The following is a 23002-nucleotide window of genomic DNA, read 5'->3' as shown; positions in this document are numbered from 1 at the left end:
ATTTCGCTACAATTTTCTAATGCTGCAACTTCTCTGTATATTACAGCATCATCCGCGAAAAGCCGCATGGAACTTCCGACACTATCTACTAGGTCATTTATATATATTGTGAAAAGCCGCCTGATCTGCCATTTCGACGACGCGCGTACACACAGCGAGAGCGAGAGAGCGGATCGGGACGGATGTTAAAAGTAGTCTACTATTTGACATTGTAATTATGAGCTGTATAGATTTTCTTATTCCTCTGAAAATCTACAGTCGGAACAATATCCCTCCACATCAGTTGCGATAACTTTAAATTGGTGAGAAACTCCACTTACTCCAGGTTTAAAATACAGGGTAGCCTGCTGGTTTTTGGCCTAACTTTAAAACTGAAAAGCCCGCTCCTGCGGCCTGTATCATTCTTACTATCATGTTTAGTAGGAATAGGATAGGGGAAACTGCATCTTTATTAAAACAAACACCACAAGGGGCGGTCTCTTCCACGTGACGCTCAGCGTCTGTTGCAAACCTCCGCTGTGCTGCCGTCAGCTTCACAATGTCAGAGGCAGCACTGGGCAGACGCCAACGCTAGCATTGCACACCAGTCAGTTTTCTTGTATTCTCCAACACACCTACTGAAAAACTCTGTTAAACACCACACAGCAGCTCTTCTCGGAGTTATTTATTAGCAAAACCAACATGAATGTGATTGACAGTACAGCGCAGAACGAGTAAGTACTTAATTCTGCAGGCTTTCGTGGTCGTTGTCACTGAACTTAAAATCTTCTGGGTTATTAGGTCTATCATTTTAGTAAAAATATGACGCGACCTAATAACGCATAAGATTTTAACTTCATAGTAAGTACTGTCTGTTGCTGTTTAATACTTAAACTGTCTTGTACAGGGTCAAACTCAGTCCATTTTGTAGTTGTAAGCTCTAACGTCCAGTGTGGTAATGGAATGTTCTTTAGACAAGGTAGATGCAAAAATTTTTCACCATGTCAGACACTATTAAATCTGTAATGTGATCACCAATATCATTGTTCATTCCCAGGCTTGTGATTTGACGTAGGCACAATTGGTCATCCACGTTACAGTTCATCCGAACTGTCTTCTCATGGCTTAAATTCACACTGTTATTCCCTGACACACTGCTTTCGTGCAGAAGTGGTTCGATATTAGGTACTTCCTGATTTCCATTTTATGTCCAAATATGAAAGATAATAGCCGTCTACATGTAGCTGCTGCAATATTACAGGTAGCTCTCCCATTATAACATACATTTTAACGTTGTCTAATTCCACTTTATTTGGTAAAGCCACAGAATGTTTATATTTCTTCCATGTGGTTTCCAGTGCTTCCTTACCGATTTTTTCCAGTATTCCTATTGCTGCAACGTTGTCATTCCCATGTAGCAGAAATGGCAGATTCGCTCTGACCCTGTCTCGCAGTGACGAACTTTGAGAATTTAACACGTAGGTAGCTGTTAAATACACCACACTTTTCTTTCTTCAGCATCGCAGATAGTTCCTTTTCTAACTTGTTTACAGTCCAGTCGATTGTAGAGTAACTACCAGAATGTTACCCCAGAATGCTTCTGTAATAGGCATAAAATTAAATTATTCTTGCTAAGGAGCATACCATTTCCGGTGTAATTTGCTGCCAATATTAGTAGCAAGTTTCTCCAGGTTCTACAGTAATTTTTAAAGACCGAAGCATCCCTAGATTGGTCTCCTCTTCCTCCCTAATAGCTGAGGGATGTTGAACAGTTTGGGAGGAATCCATGTTGAGACACTGAGCTACCACAGAAGAATGTCAGCACATAATAATTTGTAACAAACATTACACATAATTTCAAACCTTTACGAAACTTCCTCTGACAACCCACTACAAAATGATGAAAGGAAAAAATTATTGCGGTTTATGCAGTAAAACTGCCGCATCAGAATGACGTTTTGATTACTAGTTTATTGCTAATTGTATCCACGACACATTTCACATATACTACTGGACGTATCAGCAAAATGAAGTCACTGTAAGACAAATAGTTCTGGAGATAGTGCTGAAATCGATAGAGATAAAGGTGAAATGTGTGTACAGATATGAAATATTTAAAATATACGTGGAAATATATTTGATATGTGCGTATGTAGGCAAAGCCATGGGTTAAAATCTTATCCTAAACCCCTGGAACGATTTCAGTCAAGTTAGGTACACACATTAGCTATGATCTGGAAAGAGATACTTTGGGGGCTAAGAACCACCATCCTCCTCCTGGGATGAGAGCGATAAAGTGGATAGACAGGTGGAAGGTGGTGATGGATTTGGGGGGTGGGGGTTTGGGATAGGGATGGGGGAGAGCAGCTAAATAGAAGACGGGAATAATTACATACGTGGACAACGCTAGGCACTCGGCGTGTTCTATAAATGCATTTCAATCTCATTCCTCCATACCCAATTATAAATTTCAGATATAAAATTCGTTCCTCACAGGGTCGTTCTTTCCTAACCCACGTTGGTACCCCTAACTGCTGATCTAGTTCGCTTTCCAGCTTGTTTGAAATGCTTCTGAAGTAATTTTGTAAGTCATTGGAAGGAGGGGAATTCTTCTGTAGTCGTTGGGTCAGTTTTACCCCGCGTTTTTTCTTTTCTTTAATACATGCTGTTCTCCAATCTCCTGGTATAGCTTGTTTCCCAGACCTTTTGACAGACCCCATACAGTTTCTTGACTGTTCTAGCTGTTGCCATTTTCCATATGTAAGCAGTTACTTAATCTTCCCTGTGGGCATCATAATTCTTAAAACACCTTACGATATTTTCGATTTCATTTTACAGTGGTGGGGGTGAGGGTTCTGAGTTTGTATTAGTGCATCCTGGATTTTGTTTTAGAAATTTTACTGTGTGCCTCGCAATTTAACAACTTCTTAAAGCACCTTGCTAGTATTTCAGTTTCCATGGTTGTTCGGGGTTAATTTTCCATCTTCCTTTTTGAAGCACAAGTTAGGTGGCTGGGAAGTTTGAAGGCTTTGTTCAAAAGTCTTACAGACACTGGTTGTATTGTTCTTTTGGAAGTCTTTGTCAGTTAGTGATCGCTGGTTGTTTTCAAACTTCCTCCTGACAGCCCTTACCGTTTGTGTTTTACACCTTTATTGTTTAAAGCTGATAGTCTTTACTTGTTTTGGTAGAGGCCTGTTTGCATTTTTTGAACACTAATGCATTTCACACAGTTAATTCCACCATCTGTGCTTTATGCGTCTGTTGAATGTTGCTACTTAGAGCCATTTTGACTACTTTTGATTTAATCTCCTCCCTGTCTGCTGAGTCTCTCTTTAACCATTTCTGAAATTCTTGTTTCTTCGTGTCCAAAGTTTCAATGTCATTTTTCTGTATCCTATGCCCTTACTTCGAATCCTCGTTTGTGGAACAAGTACCATTTTTATTGTGGTTAGTGATCTGTTCCTATGTTTGCACCCTTTCTTTTTGACAAGATACGGGTAAGTACAGTAGCGGGATAGGTATGAGCACAGATAAACATCGGACAGCGCATCAGATCTGGCGATCAACTCCATAACTGATAAGCAGTAGGTTATGAGAAAAATTAAGAGGCTATATGACAATATTAATGGTTTCAGTTACCTAGTTTCAGCTACTTTTCAAAGTCGCCCAACTACCCGTACAAGACATACGTAGATCAATATAAATAGTAGGCTTTTTAGGATGTTTGGTAGTATAGTGAATAAGAAACAAATCTTTTCCAGTAAACTTCATTAATTTTTTGCGTATACATTATGTAGTTTTAATAACATACAGTTTAAATTTTAAATTGTAGTTTAAATCTGCGTTAGAATGACATATTTCTTTCTCGAAAAAGTAATTTAATAAGTACAAACAACATTTTCTCGCATTCAAAATGGTTAAAATGGCTCTGAGCACTATGGGACTTAACATCTGAGGTCATCAGTCCCCTAGAACTTAGAACTACTTAAACCTAACTAACCTAAGGACATCACACACATCCATGCCCGAGGCAGGATTCGAACCTGCGACCGTAGCAGTCGCGCGGTTCCGGACTGAGCGCCTAGAACCGTTTCTCGCATTCAAATGAGTCTAAATTTGGGGTCGTCCATATTGAACATTCTATTCAAACTGCCTCAACGTTTCCGACAGTCACATTGCTATTTCACTGACAGTCTGCTGCCATGCTCAAGTCACGGTTTGATGCTAGGTAGTCCCACATCCCCAGTCTACTAAAAACTCTGGCAAATTTTGCGTTGTGTCCAAATTAAAAAAGTCGACTACACGAAGCTTATTCAATATTCCAGGCAGCTCTTCCACTAGAACATCCATTTTAATATCAGATAATTCCATTTTACGTGGTAAAACCATAGTGCTACCTTGCAGATTTTTTTCCGATGTTCTTATTGTTACCACATTGTCATTTCCATCAAGCAGAACTGGTAGCTTTGCCTTATGTCTCGCAGTGACAAACTTCGAGAATTTACCACGTAGATAGCTGTTAAATGGACCACACATTTTCCTTCAACATTACAGATGGTCCCTTTTCTGATAGCTGTTGACAGTCTAGTTGATTGCAGAGTAACTACCATAATGTAACCGCAGAATGCGTTTGTAATAGGCGTGAAATTAAATTCTTGCTAAGAAGCACACCATTTTCTGTGTAATTGGTTGCCAATGTCTATAGCAAGATTTTACTTTTTCTCCAGTAATATCCACAAACCAAAGCATCCATTGATTGGTCTCCTCTTCCTCTGTAATAGTTGAGGGATGTCCATGTTGACACACTCAGCAGCCACAGAATTATCAGCTAAAGCTGCCAGTACTCCCTTTATACTGTGAAGATCTGAGATAGTGACACTTTGGGTCACGCGATCTTCAGGATGTACCTTCTAAATTTGGTTGCACTTGCAATCCATGGATTGAAAATACGCTATTTTTTGTTTCTCAGAAGAGCCCACACTCATCCACCCTCTTCCCCAGTGGGCCTACGGGAGTGGATCCGTCTTCAGACCCTAACCCTGTATCATATTTTAAAGGGTCCTATTCATTAGCATTCAGATACTACCCTTTAGAAAACGCGTGTGGTTCCTTCTTTAGGTCCTGCCCAATTCTTACGCATTTGTATCCATCCTGAACAGTATCCTGGGCCTAACACTCACGAAAATACCTTCAGACGACTTCCAAACCCTACTCTGGACAGTGGTTTGCCCCGCGATAAATAGTCACTAAATAGCGTAATTGCAATCCATGGATTGCAGGATAAACTACGCTCAGAAGACATGTCCAGAAGATCATGTGACTGGACATGCCGCTGTCGTAGATTTTTACAGCATGAAAGGACAGCTGCAACTGATCGGGCCTCTGCGGTGGCTGAAAGTGTCAACTTGATTTCCTCCAACGCGCGAACCACCCCTCAAATATTAGGTAGGAAGTAGAGGCCAATAAATGGATGCTTTGGTTTCTGGATATTACTGAAGAACCTGGACACTCTTGCTAGTGTTACTGGCAACAAATTACACCGAAAATGGTATCCTCCTTAGCAAGAATAATTTAATTTTACGCCTATTACAGAAACATTTTGCGATAACGTTATGGTAGTTACTATGCAATCGACTGGACTGTCAATAACACGGAAAGGACTACCTGTGATGTTGAAGAGAAATGTGTGGTGCATTTAACAGCTATCTACCTGTTAAATTCTCAAAGTTAGTCACTGCGAGATAGTGTCAAGACGAAGCTACCATTTCTACTACATGGGAAAGACAATGTGGCAGCAAGAGGAATACTGAAAAAAATCGGCAAGGAAGTAGTAGAAACCATTTCAAAGAAATACAAAAATCCTCTGGCCTTAACATATAAAGTGAAATTAGAGGACATTGAAATGGATGTTGTAATGGAAGAGCTACTTGCAATATTGCAGCAGCTACGTGTAGGAGACTATTACCTTTGTTTTGGACATATCCAAAGATTTCGCCAGAATTTTTAATAAAATGTAAATCATGGACTACCTAATATCAGACAAAAACTTCCGCATGTAAGGAGGCTTGCAGGGAATAGCAATGTCAATTTATACATCGAGAAGACAATTAGGGTGATTGGTTTAATGTGGATGACCTTCAATTGTGCAAGAAAGATATCTGTGACAAGTATCTATATCAAATCAAGTTTGGGGATGAACATAGTTTCTGGTAACCACGTAACAGATTTTAGTGTGTTCAGACATGTTACTATGAGAAACTTCCACAGCCTCCTTGGCTAAACAACATGGTATTACCAAGCTGGAGACTAAGAATACAGAATAGAACGTGTATTTGACCCTGTGCGTTACTCTGAAAGTGTATTAAATACCAACAGACAGTATTTGCAGTATGCCCCACTGTACTTCCTGCCAGTTTTTGTGGTGTCAAATAACGAATAACTTACAGAAGAGCAGCTGTGTGCCTTTTAAGTGTTTTTCAGTTTGTGTGCTAGAATTCTAAGATACCAAAAAACTGACTGGTGTACAAATAAACTTCCGGACACTAAAAACTGAGAAAAGATTATAAACTATGTGCCATCTGAATACTGTTTAAATTATCTATCTGTAAACTACATGGAGGTATGTAATTCCAACAAAGACGATATAAATATTAATCAGAAGTGCTACTGAAACACGCCCGGGTTCCCGGGTTCGATTCCCGCCGGGGTCAGGGATTTTTCCTGCCTCGTGATGACTGGGTGTTGTGTGCTGTCCTTAGGTTAGTTAGGTTTAGGTAGTTCTAAGTTCCAGGGGACTGATGACTATAGATGTTAAGTCCCATAGTGCTCAGAGCCATTTGAACCATTTTTGCTATTGAAAGCAGGAGAAACTTGTTGTTGTTGTTGTTGTTGTTGTTGTTGTGGTCTTCAGTCCTGAGACTGGTTTGATGCAGCTCTCCATGCTACTCTATCCTGTGCAAGCTTCATCTCCCAATACGTACTGTAGCCTACATCCTTCTGGATCTGCTTAGTGTATTCAACTCTTGGTCTCCCTCTACGATTTTTACCCTCCACGCTGCCCTCCAATGCTAAATTTGTGATCCCTTGATGCCTCAAAACATGTCCTACCAACCGATCCCTTCTTCTAGTCAAGTTGTGCCGCAAATTCTTCTCCCCAATTCTATTCAGTACCTCCTCATTAGTTATGTGATCTATCCATCTAATCTTTAGCATTCTTCTGTAGCACCACATTTCGAAAGTTTCTATTCTTTTCTTGTCCAAACTATTTATCGTCCATGTCTCACTTCCGTACATGGCTACACTCCATACAAACACTTTCAGAAACGACTTCCTGACACTTAAATCAATACTCGATGTTAACAAATTTCTCTTCTTAAGAAACGCTTTCCTTGCCATTGCCAGTCTACATTTTATATCCTCAATACTTCGACCATTATCAGTTATTTTGCTCCCCAAATAGGAAACCTCCTTTACTACTTTGTGTCTCATTTCCTAATCCAATTGCCTCAGCATCACCCGACTTAATTCGACTACATTCCATTATCCTTGTTTTGCTTTTGTTGATGTTCATCTTATACCCACCTTTCATGACACTGTCCATTCCGTTCAACTGCTCTTCCAAGTCCTTTGCTGTCTCTGACAGAATTACAATGTCATCGGCGGACCTCAAAGTTTTTATTTCTTCTCAACGGATTTTAATACCTACTCCGAATTTTTCTTTTGTTTCTTTTACTGCTTGCTCAATATACAGATTGAACAACATCGGGGAGAGGCTACAACCCTGTCTCACTCCCTTCCCAACCACTGCTTCCCTTTCATGTCCCTCGACTCTTCTAACTGCCATCTGGTTTCTGTACAAATTGTAAATAGCCTTTCGCTCCCTGTATTTTACCCCTGCCGCCTTCCGAATTTGAAAGAGAGTATTCCAGTCAACATTGTCAAAAGCTTTCTCCAAGTCTACAAATGCTAGAAACGTAGGTTTGCCTTTTCTTAATCTAGCTTCTAAAATAAGTCGTAAGGTCAGTATTGCCTCACGTGTTCCAACATTTCTACGGAATCCAAACTGATCTTCCCCGAGGTCGGCTTCTACCAGATTTTCCATTCGTCTGTAAAGAAGTCGCGTTAGTATTTTGCAGCCGTGACTTATTAAACTGATAGTTCGGTAATTTTCACATCTGTCAACGCCTGCTTTCTTTGGAATTGGAATTATTATATTCTTCTTGAAGTCTGAGGGTATTTCGCCTGTCTCATACATTTTGCTCACCAGATGGCAGGGTTTTGTCAGGACTGGCTCTCCCAAGGCTGTCAGTAGTTTTAATGGAATGTTGTCTACTCCCAGGGCCTTGTTTCGACTTAGGTCTTTCAGTGCTCTATCAAACTCTTCACGCAGTATGATATCTCGCATTTCATCTGCGTCTACATCCTCTTCCATTTCTATAACATTGCCCTCAAGTACATCGCCCTTGTATAGACCTTCTATATACTCCTTCCACCTTTCTGCTTTCCCTTCTTTGCTTAGAACTGGGTTTCCATCTGAGCTCTTGATACTCATACAAGTCGTTCTCTTATCTCCAAAGGTCTCTTTAATTTTCCTGTAGGCAGTATCTATCTTATCCCTCGTGAGATAACCCTCTACATCGTTACATTTGTCCTCTAGCCATGCCTGTTTAGCCATTTTGCACTTCCTGTCGATCTCATTTTTGAGACGTTTGTATTCCTTTTTGCCTGCTTCATTTACTGCATTTTTATATATTCTCCTTTCGTCAATTAAATTCAATATTTCTTCTGTCACCCAAGGATTTCTACTAGCACTCTTCTTTTTACCTACTTGATCCTCTGCTGCCTTCACTACTTCATCCTTCAAAGCTACCCATTCTTCTTCTACTGTATTTCTTTCCCCCATTCTTGTCAATTGTTCCCTTATGCTCTCCCTGAAACTCTGTACAACCTCTGGTTCTTTCAGTTTATCTAGGTCCCATCTCCTTAAATTCCCACCTTTTTGCAATTTCTTCAGTTCTAATCTACAGTTCATAACCAATAGATTGTGGTCAGAGTCCACATATGCCCCTGGAAATGTCCTACAATTTAAAACCAGGTTCCTAAATCTGTCTTACCATTATATAATCTATTTGATGTCTTCTAGTATCTCCAGGGTTCTTCCATATATACAACCTTCTTTCAAGATTCTTGAACCGAGTGTTAGCTATGATTAAGTTATGCTCTGTGCAAAATTCTATCAGGCGGCTTCCTCTTTCATTTCTTCACCCCAAATCCATATACACCTACTACGTTTCCTTCTCTCCCTTTTCCTACTCTCGAATTCCAGTCACCCATGACTATTAATCCGCAGAGCTAGTAGGCATATAGACTTGTACTACTGTCGTAGGCGTGGGCTTCGTGTCTATCTTGGCCACAATAATGCGTTCACTGTGCTGTTTGTAGTAGCTTACCCGCATTCCTATTTTCCTATTCATTATTAAACCTACTCCTGCATTACCCCTATTTGATTTTGTATTTATAACCCTGTATTCACCTGACCAAAAGTCTTGTTCCTCCTGCCACCGAACTTCACTAATTCCCACTATATCTAACTTTAACCTATCCATTTCCCTTTTTAAATTTCCTAACCTACCTGCCGGATTAAGGGATCTGAAATTCCACGCTCTGATCCGTAGAACGCCAGTTTTCTTTCTCCTGATAACGACGTCCTCTTGAGTAGTCCCCGCCCGGTGATCCGAATGGGGGACTATTTTACCTCCGGAATATTTTACCCAAGAGGACGCCATCATTTATCCATACAGTAAAGCTGCATGCCTTCGGGAAAAAATTACGGCCGTAGTTTCCCCTTGCTTTCAGCCGTTCACAGTACCAGCACAGCAAGGCCGTTTTGGTTAGTGTTACAAGACCAGATCAGTCAATCATCCAGACTGTTGCCCCTGCAACTACTGAAAAGGCTGCTGCCCCTCTTCAGAAACCATACGTTTGTCTGGCCTCTCATCAGATACCCCTCCGTTGTGGTTGCACCTACGGTACGGCTATCTGTGTCGCTGAGGCACGCAAGCCTCCCCACCAACGGCAAGGTCTATGGTTTATGGTAGGGGGGAGGGGGGGGGGGGAAGGAGGAGAAACATACTTATCTCAATCCAGAAATTCTTCTACACATTACCATCAGATATAGCTATAGCCAATTTAGGACTGGTTCCCACAAACAATGTTATACCACGCATTCTCAGAATATGGGAAAATAAATTGCACAGACTTAAAGGAGTAATTTTTTAACTGGGAAATAGTTTAAATGTACTGAGCGTCTTGTGTATCAAAAGGAAAATGGAAAATTTAAGAGAATGAATTAAAAATATGTGAAACAGGTGTATATGTCAAAGACAACTGACAGGACAGAAGAGCATAAACTACTGCCAGAAGAAGAAGCCATTGTACATGGGCAGATAAGACACTACAAATCATTTAACGACCGTTTGTGAGGAAAATGTGGATACTAGTCGAATAATATATTAGCATTGCTGTTAGTAGCAATGGTATCTGGCCATACTTTGGAGTACTGGCCAAAATGGATTGGAGCACATTTACTACAGCAAAGGCCAAGTGGAAAATCTATTCATAATGCTCCATTCTTATCTGGATCTGCTTAAACAGTAAGGTTACATCGCATCTGCATGTTGTGCACCTAGCACAGAACAACTATGTTCAGGATTTAAATCTGATGTGATAACGACATTTAATGGTAATTCATTTGCAAAAACTGTGAATTTAAAGTTCTGTATGGAAATTCTGCAAGAATGTGGAACACAAGGGTTACCAGTGTACATAAAGGAAGATGTGGAGGGCTTTAACAGCAGAGTTAAAGAGGAAAAAGAGGCAAAATTAAAATCCCTGAATCCTCTCAAAAATTGTAGAATTTTAGAATATACCCTTTTGTTCTTCTTATTGCTTACTGGGAAAAGAAATAGGTTATTTTAATGTAGATTTAAATTGAATGTTACCATTAAAATGGACGTCATTAAAACTATACCAAACAGATATGAACAATTTTTCTGTGTCTAAATGTGTATGCAAAAAACTAAATTTTCTGTACAAGATTTCCTTAGTTGCTAACCCACCATAATCCTAAAAAGCCTATTTACATAGATTTACATGCATATTTCGGTTGGGTATGTGGGTGACAACGAAAAGCAGCTGAAACTACGTAGGTAGCTGAAAACAGTGACTGCCTTTTTGTACGAGGACAGTTCAATAAGTAATGCAACACATTTTTTTTCTCGGCCAATTTTGGTTGAAAAAAACCGGAAATTTCTTGTGGAATATTTTCAAACATTCCCGCTTCGTCTCGTATAGTTTCATTGACTTCCGACAGGTGGCAGCGCTGTACAGAGCTGTTAAAATGGCGTCTGCAACGGATGTGCGTTGCAAACAACGGGCAGTGATCAAGTTTCTTTTGGCGGAAAACCAGGGCATCTCAGATATTCATAGGCGCTTGCAGAATGTCTACGGTGATCTGGCAGTGGACAAAAGCACGGTGAGTCGTTGGGCAAAGCGTGTGTCATCATCGCCGCAAGGTCAAGCAAGACTGTCTGATCTCCCGCGTGCGGGCCGGCCGTGCACAGCTGTGACTCCTGCAATGGCGGAGCGTGCGAACACACTCGTTCGAGATGATCGACGGATCACCATCAAACAACTCAGTGGTCAACTTGACATCTCTGTTGGTAGTGCTGTCACAATTGTTCACCAGTTGGGATATTCAAAGGTTTGTTCCCGCTGGGTCCCTCGTTGTCTAACCGAACACCATAAAGAGCAAAGGAGAACCATCTGTGCGGCATTGCTTGCTCGTCATGTGGCTGAGGGTGACAATTTCTTGTCAAAGATTGTTACAGGCGATGAAACATGGGTTCATCACTTCGAACCTGAAACAAAACGGCAATCAAAGGAGTGGCGCCACACCCACTCCTCTACCAAGAAAAAGTTTAAAGCCATACCCTCAGCAGGTAAAGTCATGGTTACAGTCTTCTGGGACGCTGAAGGGGTTATTCTGTTCGATGTCCTTCCCCATGGTCAAACGATCAACTCTGAAGTGTATTGTGCTACTCTTCAGAAATTGAAGAAACGACTTCAGCGTGTTCGTAGGCACAAAAATCTGAACAAACTTCTCCTTCTTCATGACAACGCAAGACCTCACACAAGTCTTTGCACCCGAGAGGAGCTCACAAAACTTCAGTGGACTGTTCTTCCTCATGCACCCTACAGCCCCGATCTCGCACCGTCGGATTTCCATATGTTTGGCCCAATGAAGGACGCAATCCGTGGGAGGCATTAAGCGGATGATGAAGAAGATATTGATGCAGTACGACGTTGGCTCCGACATCGACCAGTGGAATGGTACCGTGCAGGCATACAGGCCCTCATTTCAAGGTGGCGTAAAGCCGTAGCATTGAATGGAGATTACGTTGAAAAATAGTGTTGTGTAGCTAAAAGATTGGGGAATAACCTGGCGTATTTCAGTGCTGAATAAAACAACCCCTGTTTCAGAAAAAAAATGTGTTGCATTACTTATTGAACTGCCCTCGTATTTACATGGAGGTACACAACTGAGCTAGCTATGAAGGATAAAGGGGAGTGCAAATCTTTTTGGTCCAGATGTTTCCCCACAAATTTTATACAACGGGACTGGTATCTAGTTATGTCACGGACTAGTCCACTTGTCTGAGTTGCATGGATAGGATGGTAGTTTATGTTGATGCCATGGAATGTACCACATTCATGTTCTGCAGGTGTGTAACCTGACAATGGGAGTTTGTCAGTGACCTTGAGATAAGGAACTGGTTACAACCAGATCACAGAGAGATCCGGCACTGATAACTACTGCTCATAACTTACATTATCATACCACCAGACATGGGGGGAGAGGGGGGGATGGGGTGCTCATCTCTCTTGTCTCTATGGCTGAATGAACCCTGCTGTCCTACCTAGCTACCTGCTCAATATGACATTCTCCTAGCTCTGTGGTAGGTGGTTTCAAAGTTTTGTTTCCTCAGCAGTTATTTAGTGTAATCTTATTTATCAGCACAGAAGTCGGTATTTATGAAGAAGTAACACATGAATTTTGGCGAGTTATTGTTTTGTTATCTCTATAGCTGATGCCATCATGTTCATCAGTAGTATATCAGTTGATGTGACAGGTGAGTGGTACTCAGATAACAATGAATGTGTGGACGACGTTATGCTACTACCACTACTTTAATATACAGGGGATTCAAAAAGAATACCACAACTTTAGGAATTTAAAACTCTGCAACGACAAAAGGCAGAGCTAAGCACTATCTGTCGGCGAATTAAGGGAGCTATAAAGTTTCATTTAGTTGTACATTTGTTCGCTTGAGGCGCTGTTGACTAGGCGTCAGCGTCAGTTGATGCTAAGATGGCGACCGCTCAACGGGAAAGTCAACCGTCACAATGTCTGTATATGGGGCACTGAGAATCCGCGGGAAACAACTCAGTATGAACGTGACTCGCCTAAGGTGAACGTTTTCTGTGCCATTTCAGCCAATAAAGTTTTTGGTCCCTTTTTCTTCGAAGGTTCTACTGTAACTGGACTACAGTATCTGGAGATGTTAGAGAATTGGCTGTTCCCTCAGCTCGAACAAGAAGCACAATAATTCATATTTCAGCAGGATGGAGCGCCACCACATTGGCACTTATCTGTCCGTAACTACCTGAACGTCAACTACCCGAGGCGATGGATCGGCCACCAGGCAGCCCGTGACAGAGCACTTCATCACTGGCCTCCAAGAAGCCCTGATCTTATCCCCTGCGATTTTTTCTTATGGGGGTATGTTAAGGATATGGTGTTTCGGCCACCTCTCCCAGCCACCATTGATGATTTGAAACGAGAAATAACACCAGATATCCAAACTGTTACGCCTGATATGCTACAGAGAGTGTGGAACGAGTTGGAGTATCGGGTTGATATTGCTCGAGTGTCTGGAGGGGGCCATATTGAACATCTCTGAACTTGTTTTTGAGTGAAAAAAAAACCTTTCTAAATAATCTTTGTAATGATGTATAACAGAAGGTTATATTATGTTTCTTTCATTACATACACATTTTTAAAGTTGTGGTATTCTTTTTGAATCACCCTGTATTTGTATTTTTAGTAATCTCTCTCTGTGTATATTTGGTATCATAGGTGTTAATGATTATTTTTTTATTTATCCACATAGCTGCGGACAACTGTGATATTATAAACATCTCATCTGATTAGGATGTCCAAACACATCACTGAGTGTAGAATGAAATATTCTGTGATACATGCTGTGTATTAATAAGTGTAGTGTAAACATTCATACTCTGGTAATAGCTGAATAAGGGTTTGATACAATCATTTTGCATGTTACAGGTTGTGATGTTGGTGGTGGAAAGCTGCTAGAGGGATTAATGCCAGAATTAGAAAGATCTGTACAGAAAGAAAGCTTTCACATACAAAGAGCAACTGCAATGGGTAAGGAATCTATGAAAATCGCGCCCAGTGAGATTCGCGCCCAACGAGAAATGCGTGCAATTCGCGCCCAATACCTGATCCCTTTGTGTTTGGCTTACCCGCGCCCGGGCCGTCCTAATCACCATAAACTACTTGCTCCTCTGGCACAAGGACCTGCCCCTCCCCCCCCCCCCCCCCCCACCTAGGCACAGCCGCCGACTGTGTGATACACAAATACAGCCTTAGTGCTGCTCTGGCTGTCGAAGAGTTCACATCGTGCGATTCGTGTATTTTTGACACAGTAGTTCAGATATGGAATTTTCAACCACTAATCACGGTAAGCCACGTTGCCACTACGAAGGTTATTCTTACATAGTGAAGAGAACTAAAGAAGATGGAACAGTAAAGTGGCGCTGTTAAAGACAAAGAGCAAACCACTGCCGAGGAATGCTGAAAACGAAGGTTTCGACAGGGCTTTTTTCATTCGAGCATCAATGTGGACCTCCGGATGTCGCTTGGTTGGAAGTAAGGAAGGCTTCGAACCACGCAAAGAAGAGGGCAAGAGACGAAGAGACTGATATTTCAAAAATATATTCAGAGGAGTTGGGTTGCCTGCATAATCGAGGCTATGATTTTGTCACTGAACTGCCAGAGCAGCAAACAACGAAGAGAGCTTTGTACTACCAGCGGGCAAAATCACAGGAGAGAGATCCGACAAGAGAAGAAATTGACCTAAAGGCAGATTTACTAACTATGAACGATGGCAGTAGTTCTCTGTTAAGCGACGACAAACTAGGAGAGAGGATAATAGTTTTTAGGGGAAGGGCAGGAAGAGAAGCTCTAAGGCAGCAAACAGTTTTCGCAAGTATACACCATTCACGCAGACTTTGGTAGTACAAATGAGACAAACATCTATCGAGTTGCCTTTGCACTACTGCCAAACAAAAGAAGAGACGTACGTCCGTCTTTTCCGAAATGTGATGGAAAAAATTCCAGAATGGAAACCTGCAAAAGTGACAGTAGACTTCGAATCAGCTGCGATTTCAGCAATTAAAGTTGTATTTCCGACAGCTGAAGTGCATGGATGTTATTTCCATATGAAAAAGTGTGTCTGGAGAATAGCTCAAGAGCTAGGACTTACTCATGAATACAAAGAAAACGAAGAAGTGAGACAACATATTAGCATGTGTGCTGCGCTGGCGTTTCTACGGCCAGAAGATGTATGTGATGGTTGGCTGGAGATACATTCACATCCACTGGATATCCCCAAACTTTCTGAATTTTTTTGACTACTTCGTAGATAGATGGTTGGAAAATGAAGAAACCCCTATCAACCTTCGGAGTTGCTACGAACTGCGCCACCGAACAATCAACACTGTAGAAGGTTGGCACCACAAAATTAATATCATGCTTGCTAAACCAAATCCGAAAATTGACGTTATTAGGTGTTTGAAAAGAGAATCAGAAAATTCAGCGTGCACATTGAGGGCAGAACTGAGCATGGATGGTAAACGGAAAAAATAGTCTACATGAAACATGATGAAAGGTTGGGAAAAATAGTAAAAAAATACGAAGAGGATGGTGAGATCAAGGATTGCTGGAATGTCATATCCTATCTACAGAAACTTGCATGAATTTATCAGAAGATGTATATAGATACAATAGTGTTCAAATGTAAGTAGCAACTTATATAAAAGATAATAAAAATTAAAAAATATTGATGCTTATAAGCTGATTTTAAATACGCCTAAATGACTTTTGCTCTTTAGCCAGTCCAAAGCCTGGATAAAGTGTGATGGAAATCAGGTTATTTTTAAAATACAGTATGTGTTTTACAATACACCAAAACAAAAGAAAACCCTGTTCAGAATCAACCTTTTACAATTATACTTCTCATTCGAGTCACCACCCCTATTCCTCGCCAGTTTTTACAAATTAAGAGCTAAAATTGACATTACTAATCGCCAAATATAGTCACTTGATGCTTGAGTATTCAAGAAGTGTAGTTATAATGAAAATGATATTGATAATGACTGCCGAGTGGTACTGCAAGTGAAGCAAAAGAATGGAATCTCTTGTATTTACTGCAGTTCGAAGTGGTGTGTGGTAGAAACTTAATTCTCTCTCTCTCTCTCTCTCTCTCTCTCTCTCTCTCTCTCTCTCTCTCTCTCTCTCTCTCTCTCTCTCTCTCCCCCCCCCCTCTCCCTCCCCCACCCCACACACACACACGAAAAACATCACACACAACAGTTGGCAACACTGCACACGCAAAACACAAACATGTTGATCACCAAATGGAAGTGAAAGTGAAACATGCGATATTTTTAAGTGTGTGTGAAACACCAGAAATTGGCCAGCTGGAGTATGAAAACCAACAAATACATTTCCAGGAACACACGTGTTAAGTGCTGGAAATCGTAAGTATACCAAACGATACATTCACAATACGAAACTTGCCCTACAAAAGTTTCTTCTAACCTAAAACGCAAGAAAAACGACAAAATGTAATATATCAGCATAATAGATCTATCACATAATACGTTTATTGTATGTATAAAAAGAAACCTGTATTCATCTACGTCCATACTCCGCAAGCCACCTGACGGTGTGTGGCGGAGGGTACCTTCAGTACCTCTATCGGTTCTCCCTTCTATTCCAGTCTCGTATTGTTCGTGGAAAGAAGGACTGTCGGTATGCCTCTGTGTGGGCTCTAATCTCTCTGGTTTTATCCTCATGGTCTCTTCGCGAGATATACGTAGGAGGGAGCAATATACTGCTTGACTCTTCGGTGAAGGTATGTTCTCGAAACTTCAATAAAAGCCCATACCGAGCTACTGAGCGTCTCTCCTGCAGAGTCTTCCACTGGAGTTTATCTATCATCTCCGTAACGCTTTCGCGATTACTAAATGATCCTGTAACGAAGCGCGCTGCTCTCCGTTGGATCTTCTCTATCTCTTCTATCAACCCTATCTGGTACGGATCCCACACTGCTGAGCAGTATTCAAGCAGTGGGCGAACAAGCGTACTGTAACCTACTTCCTTTGTTTTCGGATTGCATTTCCTTAGGATTCTTCCAATGAATCTCAGTCTGGCATCTGCTTTACCGACGATCAACATTATATGATCATTCCATTTTAAATCACTCCTAATGCGTACTCCCAGATAATTTATGGTATTAACTGCTTCCAGTTGCTGACCTGCTATTTTGTAGCTAAATGATAAAGGATCTATCTTTCTGTATATTCGCAGCACATTACACTTGTCTACATTGAGATTCAATTGCCATTCCCTGCACCATGCGTCAATTCGCTGCAGATCCTCCTGCATTTCAATACAATTTTCCATTGTTACAACCTCTCGGTACACCACAGCATCATCTGCAAAAAGCCTCAGTGAACTTCCGATGTCATCCACCAGGTCATTTATGTATATTGTGAATAGCAACGGTCCTATGACACTCCCCTGCGGCACACCTGAAATCACTCTTACTTCGGAAGACTTCTCTCCATTGAGAATAACATGCTGCGTCCTGTTATCTAGGAACTCCTCAATCCAATCACACAATTGGTCTGATAGTCCATATGCTCTTACTTTGTTCATTAAACGACTGTGGGGAACTGTATCGAACGCCTTGCGGAAGTCAAGAAACACGGCATCTACCTGTGAACCCGTGTCTATGGCCCTCTGAGTTTCGTGGACGAAAAGCGCGAGCTGGGTTTCACATGACCGTCTTTTTCGAAACCCATGCTGATTCCTACAGAGTAGATTTCTAGTCTCCAGAAAAGTCATTATACTCGAACACAATACGTGTTCCAAAATTCTGCAACTGATCGACGTTAGAGATATAGGCCTATAGTTCTGCACATCTGTTCGACGTCCCTTCTTGAAAACGGGGATGACCTGTGCCCTTTTCCAATCCTTTGGAACGCTACGCTCTTCTAGAGACCTACGGTACACCGCTGCAAGAAGGGGGGCAAGTTCCTTCGCGTACTCTGTGTAAAATTGAACTGGTATCCCATCAGGTCCAGAGGCCTTTCCTCTTTTGAGCGATTTTAATTGTTTCTCTATCCCTCTGTCGTCTATTTCGATATCTACCATTTTGTCATCTGTGCGACAATCTAGAGAAGGAACTACAGTGCAATCTTCCTCTGTGAAACAACTTTGGAAAAAGACATTTAGTATTTCGGCCTTTAGTCTGTCATCCTCTGTTTCAGTACCATTTTGGTCACAGAGTGTCTGGACATTTTGTTTTGATCCACCTACCGCTTTGACATAAGACCAAAATTTCTTACGATTTTCTGCCAAGTCAGTACATAGAACTTTACTTTCGAATTCATTGAACGCCTCTCGCATAGCCCTCCTCACACTACATTTCGCTTCGTGTAATTTTTGTTTGTCTGCAAGGCTTTGGCTATGTTTATGTTTGCTGTGAAGTTCCCTTTGCTTCCGCAGCAGTTTTCTAACTCGGTTGTTGTACCACGGTGGCTCTTTCCCATCTCTTACGATCTTGCTTGGCACATACTCATCTAACGCATAATGTACGACGGTTTTGAACTTCGTCCACTGATCCTCAACACTATCTGTGCTTGAGACAAAACTTTTGTGTTGAGCGAACAGGTACTCTGAAATCTGCTTTTTGTCACTTTTTCTAAACAGAAAAATCTTCCTACCCTTTTTAATATTCCCATTTACGGCTGAAATCATCGATGCCGTAACCGCTTTATGATCGCTGATTCCCTGTTCTGCGTTAACTTTTTCAAATAGTTCGGGTCTGTTTGTCACCAGAAGGTCTAATATGTTATCCCCACGAGTCGGTTCTCTGTTTAACTGCTCAAGGTAGTTTTCAGATAAAGCACTTAAAAAAATTTCACAGGATTCTTTGTCCCTGCCACCCGTTATGAACGTTTGAGTGTCCCAGTCTATATCTGGCAAATTAAAATCTCCACCCAGAACTATAACATGGTGGGGATATCTACTCGAAATATTTTCCAAATTATCCTTCAGGTGCTCAGCCACAACAGCTGTTGAGCCAGGGGGCCTATAGAGACATCCAATTACCATGTCTGAGCCTTCTTTAACCGTGACCTTCACCCAAATCATTTCACATTTCGGATCTCCGTCAATTTCCTTCGATACTATTGCACTTCTTATCGCTATAAACACGCCTCCCCCTTCACTGTTCAGCCTGTCTCTACGGTATACATTCCAATCTGAGTTTAGGATTTCATTACTGTTTACGTCTGGTTTCAGCCAACTTTCTGTCCCTAGTACTATATGGGCATTGTGACCGTTTATTAATGAGAGCAGTTCTGGGACCTTTCTATAGACGCTCCTGCAGTTTACTATTAGCACATTAATATTGTTATTCCCTGTTGCATTTTGCCTACTCCTACCTTGCCGCGTCTCAGGAGGCGTCTTGTCGGGCCTAGGGAGGGGATTCTCTAACCTAAAAAACCCCCATGTGCACTCCACACGTACTCCGCTACCCTTGTAGCCGCTTCCGGCGTGTAGTGCACGCCTGACCTATTCAGGGGGACCCTACATTTCTCCACCCGATAGCGGAGGTCGAGAAATTTGCACCCCAGATCTCCGCAGAATCGTCTGAGTCTCTGGTTTAAGCCTTCCACTCGGCTCCAAACCAGAGGACCGCGATCGGTTCTGGGAACGATACTACAAATTGTTAGCTCTGATTCCACCCCGCGAGCGAGGCTTTCCGCCTTCACCAATTCCGCCAACCGCCTGTACGAACTGAGGATGACCTCTGAACCCAGACGGCAGGAGTCATTGGTGCCGACATGAGCAACAATTTGCAGTCGGGTGCACCCAGTGCTCTCTATCGCCGCCGGTAGGGCCTCCTCCACATCTCGGATGAGGCCCCCCGGCAAGCAGACAGAGTGAACACTGGCCTTCTTCCCCGACCTTCCCGCTATTTCCCTAAGGGGCTCCATCACCCGCCTAACGTTGGAGCTCCCAATAACTAATAAACCCCTCCCCCCCTGTGCCTGCTCGGACCTTGCTGAAGAAGCAGCCACAAGTCCACTCACAGGCAGAGCGGGCGATGCCACACGGCCAGCCTCCACATTGTCCCTCCGCCTCGTGCGCCGCGAACGCCGCTGAACCCGCCACTCCCCTTGGGGAGAGGGTGGCCCAACCGCGCCCGGTACCGGCGAAGATGTCTCGACAGCAGGGACAGTGTGTGAAGCATGTAACACCTGGGGTGTACCCTGCGACGCACCAGACTCCCCACTGCCGCTACACTCCGAGGCAGCAGCCTGAAGACGGCTGACCGCGGCCATCAACACGCTCAGCTGTTCGCGAACAGTGGCCAGCTCTTCCTGCGTCCGTACACAGCAGTCACACATCCTATCCATCCTAAGAATCAATTTACTGAAGAGAGTTGTTCAACCTTTAACTAGACTGCTAATTCACTAAAGGCGGCTGTTTATTCACTAAACTGGGGTTGCTAGCCACTTCTTGTAGAAAACAATGAAAATTGCACTACCTGTCTCTGGACTATATTGAAAACAAACACTAGCACTACTGGCACTATGGTTGACTAGAGGGACTCTCTCTGACTGTATTCAAAACAAACACGAAATCTATGGAACACTATTAATAGCACCAGACAATTAAAGCTTCCTAAAAGCAAATACACACGGAAGAAGAAGTGACAAGTAAGAAAAATACAGTTAATACTTAAATTAAGGTAGCTCGCTGCACAGCAGACGTGAAGCAGACGGCAGTTACGACGACACTGACTCTACTGGCACTATGGCTGACTAAAGGGACTCTCTGACTGTATTCAAAACAAACACGAAATCTATGGAACACTATTAATAGCACCAGACAATTAAAGCTTCCTAAAAGCAAATACACACGGAAGAAGAAGTGACAAGTAAGAAAAATACAGTTAATACTTAAATTAAGGTAGCTCGCTGCACAGCAGACGTGAAGCAGACGGCAGTTACGACGACACTGACTCTACTGGCACTATGGCTGACTAAAGGGACTCTCTGACTGTATTCAAAACAAACACGAAATCTATGGAACACTAATAATAGCACCAGACAATTAAAGCTTCCTAAAAGCAAATACACACGGAAGAAGAAGTGACAAGTAAGAAAAATACAGTTAATACTTAAATTAAGGTAGCTCGCTGCACAGCAGACGTGAAGCAGACGGCAGTTACGACGACACTGATGATGCTTCCCAAATAAGTGAAGCGAAACGCGTATGGCAACAAACTACCTTCATTTATTTGCATAGACGGTACATACCTTCACGAATCTGTACAGATGTTGCTGGAGTTCTGGCATGTGTGTGGAAATCAAACACCTACATCTGTAGCCGTATGGCTTGGTTTGTCATCACGATGTGAGTGTTCAACAATAATTTTTCAGAAGACGTGTTTGTGTGTGTGTTTGCAGGTGGGGACTTCAATGCTGTGGTTGATAACAATGATGATGGTGACAATGATGATGATCATGCTGATGTTTCTGCCATCAAATCATGAATTTTTAAGTAATTAACAATAAATTGGTGTAATGTTAATATTTTTGTATCTGTTGTAGTTCGTCTATATCCACTCACTATACTGATACCGCATCTACACTGAAGAGAAACTTTCCTGTTAGGATGTGTTTGGGTATAATTATCAGTAGAAACTTCACAGAGCTATGTGAGCTATGCTTCACATGTCTGCCATTATATGTCGTCATCTTGGATTGTTTCTAACACTGTGTTGGACTGTTGAGAAATATACATGCTAGGTACAGTGTCTTGTGATTGTTGATAGGATTACAAACTGTGAGTCATTTGCATTAATAATCCATAGTATTGCTAGACACAGTATACTCTGCAAATATTTCATAAAGAAAGATACGTACCCTTCATTAACAACAGTTTGATGTCATTGTAGGGCAAAGTTTTTTACTCCATACTTTGCGCTAACATGTAAACTGCTGAGATGTTTTACCTTCATTACAGCTGCTGTGTGCGAAAATCACATGCTTCGTCAAACAGTTACTGTGCTGGTTACTGGGGGGTTAACACCAGAGTGGTTCCTGCTCAATGTGTAGTTGTGAGTGCAGCCTAAGTTTTTGTTAAAATTATGCAAGGGAAGTTTAATGTACTCTCACTATTCAGCTTGATATAGGTGTGGTGACATTTGTCAGAATGATTTTGATACAAGGTGGGAAGAAATACATTTACACTTCTGCAATGAAAGTATGCAGGTTTTGAGTGTGATGGAGAGTATCTCAGGTCACACTACAGACACCACACAGTTGGCATGCATGGTTCATAACACACAATTTGGCACGTATCTGTCTAGACTCCAAAACACATTATGTGTCACTCCAACTAGTGGTATATCCAACACTTCCATGAAGAGAGAGAGAGAGAGAGAGAGAGAGAGAGAGAGAGAGAATGAACAATCTGTTTTGGATCACTGAGTGATGTGTGGTGTGGTGTGGTGTGATGAGATGCTGTGTGGGATGAATATAAATTGCTCATCTGTAAGATGTGGACTGCTCA

At 41.9% G+C, this 23002-nt stretch overlaps 1 long non-coding RNA gene across 1 annotated transcript in view; it reads left to right on the top strand.

Moving 5' to 3' along the window:
* Positions 1 to 22009, top strand: part of LOC126470290 (uncharacterized) — a 62364-nt gene extending 40355 nt beyond the window's left edge. The window contains exons 2-3 of the long non-coding RNA XR_007586163.1: positions 14387 to 14488; positions 21895 to 22009. This is a non-coding gene — a long non-coding RNA (uncharacterized LOC126470290). The remainder of the gene's footprint in view (positions 1 to 14386; positions 14489 to 21894) is intronic.
* Positions 22010 to 23002: the final 993 nt, after the last annotated feature.

The sequence above is a fragment of the Schistocerca serialis genome, chromosome 3 (genome assembly GCF_023864345.2).
Source record: "Schistocerca serialis cubense isolate TAMUIC-IGC-003099 chromosome 3, iqSchSeri2.2, whole genome shotgun sequence".
Classification (NCBI taxonomy): domain Eukaryota; kingdom Metazoa; phylum Arthropoda; class Insecta; order Orthoptera; family Acrididae; genus Schistocerca; species Schistocerca serialis.
Note: the sequence above shows the minus strand (reverse complement) of the source record. Positions and strands in the feature narration are given on the sequence as shown.